The 4,906-nt window shown below is 41.5% G+C and overlaps 1 long non-coding RNA gene across 1 annotated transcript; it reads right to left on the minus strand.

Moving 5' to 3' along the window:
- Window positions 1-907: 907 nt before the first annotated feature.
- LOC134640194 (uncharacterized) lies at window positions 908-2,380 on the minus strand. The gene is made up of 3 exons (XR_010095417.1): window positions 2,338-2,380; window positions 1,826-1,948; window positions 908-1,657 (listed from the first exon to the last, which is right to left on the minus strand). It is a non-coding gene; the product is annotated as an uncharacterized LOC134640194 (long non-coding RNA).
- Between the last annotated feature and the right edge of the window lie 2,526 nt (window positions 2,381-4,906).

Genomic DNA, 4,906 nt, shown 5'->3' on the forward strand with positions numbered 1-4,906 from the left:
CACCGACAAATAACACAGAACACGCAGCCAGTGACGCACCAAACACACACCACGTTTAGTGACCAATAAATCAAGCGCCACAGGTGGTGTAAATGACAGATCAGGGATGTGTAATAATGTTGATTTTTTTCTGTTCTTGTTCCTTTTTACCAAGCCGGGTTTGTTTGTCCTTGTTTCCCTCTCCTGCAGAGTTCTTCCTGACGGAGTTCATAAGCCAGTCAAAGATCTGCACGTCACAATGGACTGAGATGTCAACTTCCTCCCACCAAAAAAACAGAAAAAAGTAAAGTCGTCATGCAGCATGAGGACAAAAAGTCATACTACAGCTATTGCACCCTCTAATTTATTAGATTCTTTCAATTATGTGTTTCATAGGGGCCTCGGAGCACTTCTGCAAACTAAATGAGCTGTGCTGGAACTTACACCATCATGTAACCCAAAAAAGGAAATCTCTTATTCATAAAAAGAAAAAAATGTTTGCTTTGATTATTCCTTGAGAAACTGAATGTCACGGTCCTGGGTCGATGGCCCAGTGTTTTCTGTTTTGTTTTATTAATCTTTGATTTCTTGATGTGTCTTTGTTAGTTCTTAGGTTTTGGTTCTGTGTCCCCGCTGTTCTGTGTTGGTATTGTGCCTCTATATAAATAGCATCATAATTTCATATTTTGTCAGCACTTCCTAGTAGTATGTAACTACACCATAAATGTCAGGGTTTGCGTGTTGAGATATGAATGGAGGACCCAAGATGCAGGCACTGCTGATGTGAGTGAGCTTTATTCATGGAGAGTGACATACAAACAAAGGCGAGGGAGGCGAGAAACAAAACTAAGAAAACCTAAACTGGGAAAGCTGAGAACCAAATAACAAACCTGGACACGAGGGAATGGAGTTAAAACACGAGGGATGACAAGCAGGAAAAACAGCATGGAGGAGCACAGACGGACCAGTAACACACACAAGAGGACAAATGCTATAAATTAGTGAGGGCCCGCTTGAAGCTGACGCTCCGGCGCGTGTGTCAAAAAACACCAACACACCGCTTCAGAAGCACTCTGTCGATGCTTGATTCGTTTGGCCACAGTCACGTGATCAGTGATGTCCAATTGTGAATTGTGAATTCCACTGTGTAGAGTGGGCAATCATAATGAAGCAGTTCAGTTTTTTTGTAGATTCAAGCTGCTCTTCATATTTTTGACCACCAGATGTCACCAGAGAGGACTGTGTTAAAAAGCTTCCAGTAATGAATCGTTTTTCAACACAAGCTTCAATGCTTCAGAAAGCTTTGTTTGGCCATCACTACTATAAATACACACAGAGGGAAACGAGGAAACTGCACACAGGAGGGGGACACAGCTGAGCCTAATGAATCTGACGAGACTGAGCTGAAAGACGAGATGGATCATTCAAGTACTGTACATGATGTGGGTAGATGCTGTACGTTTATGGGCTGCAGGAGAGGCACAGATTAGGGTATTTGTGCAGACGAGGTTGTTTGGGGTGCCTGCGTGTTTGCCTGCTGGGCCTGAGCGAGCCTCTCATATCTGTGGCCCGGCGGTCTCTTCTCTTGCTGAGGATCTTAACGTAGTTGGCTGGGACGAGCATGTGGTCTCACCGTCCACACTGGCCAGGAGCCAGCCACGCACACGGGGCTGTAGCTCTAAACACGAGGGAGAGGAAAACACTGTGATAGATGTAAACATGGGGCACGCTCACACAAAAGAAGAGCCCTCATCTGTTAGTTGTAAGATAAGGAAAACAAAAATAGAAGGTTTTGGGTCAAAGCACTCAGAATCAAATGTCCCGCAGCCAGTAAAAAGCTCATCACCTTTAGGAGCGAGGTTGAGCATCTCTCCAGCTCGCATAGAAAGCTCCTCCTGAGAAGCAGCTGTCAAGTCATATTCTCCTCTGGCCACCACGTGGTCGTCCTCCTCGCTCGCCCAGTTAGTGTCTAAACCAAGCAAGGAAACTGAATGAAAGACATTCATAATTTTAACTGGTCTTAACCAAAAACAAGTCCTTCTGCTTTTCCTTACACTTGTAAAGTAACTAATGGCATATGGAGCTATGGTACCCAATTTATTTGCCACAGAGTTACACAAAGGCACATATGATGTCATACAAGCAGACTCATCTTTACACGTGTACTGCAGCCCTGAACATTACCAGGTTCAGATTCTATTATCAAACTTTACAACAGCAGCCTTAATTACTTTAACTCAAAACAATTAGCACCTGCAGCCACTGTCCTGTGTTGAGTACACCTCTCAAAACAACAAAATGTACTCATGTGAATATGTAAGTGCTTGCTGTTCCATCTCTTCCACCTGCTGCACAAACCTGCTGGGGGGGACGTCTTCAAGGTGAGGTGTGTGTCTGTATCCTCCCAGGATGTAGCCACCACAGATGGAGCTCCCATAGAGGCTGTAAGAGGGGAGAAGGAGCTGTTGGATGGACGGTAGGACTGCTGGACCTGATGAGGGGGCACCGGGGGCGCCATCCTGCACAGCAAAATCTCCAGTGTTAAATTAACACAAGAGAGTGTCTATATGGGTCCACACCTCTGAGTGTTAAATATAACACTGTTGAGTGTTAAATGAACACTTTTGACAGTGTTATATTTTTAAAAGACCCCTAGTCAGTTTTGAAGATTAACAATGACTAACACTGGAATATTTCTAACATTTTGAGTTATTTTCCAGTGTTAGAAAATCAGCACTGCCCAGTGTTAGTCATTGTTAATCTTCAAAACTAACAGAAGGAAAAAGCCAGTGGAATCGAACCATCAACACTGATGAAGACTGACGACACAAGCAGCAGCATGTAAGAAAACCACGTGATGAAAACGTGTACTGTGAATTACAGGCTGGGCAGTTGGACAGTGGGATAAAGAACTGTGGAAAAGCACTGGGCATTGAGTTTCATATTTGCCATGCTTGGAGTAATCTTGAAAGAGAAGACTGAAAAGATGAATGGAGAGGAAAAACAGAGCAAATAAAAATAAGACTGACCGACGATTCCAGAAGCAGAATGAAGGATACCACGTGATAAAACATACACGGGGAAACTGGATGCTGGTAACGAACAGTGTGACATGACTGGGGGGCACTGATTCGAAGGCACTGAACGTGATATTTTGCCAGACTGGAACTTAACTTAAAAGAAGAATACTGAAAGATCAAAACAGAGAAGAAACAGACTGTGTTTGTTGGAGCTTTGAAGGCCGCACAGGACACTGTGAAGAGAGGGACCGGTGTCAGGTGAAGCAGGACAAGTTTGACTGCGAGAATACAGGATATGTTTGGGTTGAAATTGAAGGCTGGACTCATGATGGTTTAGGGAGGTCCACCACGTCACAACAAAGAGGTAAACATTAGAAAAGGTAAAAATAGTGAAAGAAAATAACTGACAATTATATTAATGAATAGAAAACACACATGCACAAATTGTTACATGTGAAAGTATTTTTGGAATAAGTCAGAAGTGAGATAGTTTGAATCCAGAACTCAGAGAAAGGATGCAATGAAGAAACAGCTTACACTCACTGAACATTAACATGAATACATAAAAATGCCATGTAGAACACAACGAAGGACATGCAACGAAGGAAACAGCTTACACTGCATTAACATGACCCCATAACGCAAGGAAGACATAAGTTGGTATTTCTGACCAGAGAGAGAGAAATGGGTCGTTTGAGCACCCGTGATAATAATGAAAATGTCTTAGTTTTGTTATTTTTAGGAGCAAAGCAGACCTGGACCAATTCTCCAGATGCAGCGGTCGGAAGGAAGTTACAGGTTGATATTACTGGAAATGTTTAGCAAGTTTCTGGTTGAATTGTTTACAGACGTGCGTTCCTGAACGTCACAAGAAAGCTCCTACTCGTGGCTGAGGACAAGGAACGCTGTTATTTAAGGTGGGAAATCAAAATTGGGTTAGCAAATTTGGGAAAGAGTAAACTGACTGTTTAAGTGGAGAATTGTGAAGGAGTCTGAAAACTCAGAAAAACAAGAAACATTAACAATAACATACACACAAACAGAAAATGCATTAACCTTAAGAAGACAAAGATAAGCTCATGAGGATTAATGCATAAACATTGATCAAACCTGGCTAAGAACACAAACACATGCAATTTAATCAGCTTGCTAATTGTATGAGTGATAGAATGGTGTGAATGTTTAATAAAATAGACTTAAAGCTTGAAGTTGACTCAAAGAAGTTATATGACAGGGGAGTGAGTTATGGAAATAACAAAAGAAAAGTGATTAAAGTAGTTTTTATACGAGTGAGTTAGGAGTGCTCTTGCACTGATTGATCAAAGCAAGTGATTAGTATAGAAAGAAAATGAAAATAATTGAATAACGTGATAAGGTTTAAACATGTATTTCTCTTGTCAAGTTAACTTGTTGAGATATGACTCAGTATGCAAATTAGCTGGAGTGAGTGGTGATGAAGACACTTCCTGTGTGTCTGTGTGTCTGAGGCTTTCAGTTGAGGAAACAGAGCAGTGACTGGGGAGGATCATTTGGCGAAATATATAAGGGTAAAGTAACAGGATAATTGATTACGGTGGTCAGGTCTGTTCAGAGGTGCAGATTTGGACAGGAAATTTATAATTTAGTGATGATACGTTGTTGTAATGGGTTTATATCTTATGCTAAATTTAAGTATGGCAGAGTGCTAAAGGGGGACATTGTTGTGTGCAAAACGGTGCAGCTTTTGATTAGATTTTCAGTGCGTTGAACGGGTGAGATTTAAGATTGTGTAAGATTTTGAGGTTGTTGTGTTTTATTTTTAATAGAGGGAGTTTTAATAAACATGGACATGTCTAAGGGGGCCCATTAGTTTTGTAACAGTGCACTTAGAAAAAACCTGTCAGGTGATTTTGTTTTGTGTTTTGATG

Source organism: Pelmatolapia mariae, linkage group LG13 (genome assembly GCF_036321145.2).
Source record: "Pelmatolapia mariae isolate MD_Pm_ZW linkage group LG13, Pm_UMD_F_2, whole genome shotgun sequence".
Taxonomy (NCBI): domain Eukaryota; kingdom Metazoa; phylum Chordata; class Actinopteri; order Cichliformes; family Cichlidae; genus Pelmatolapia; species Pelmatolapia mariae.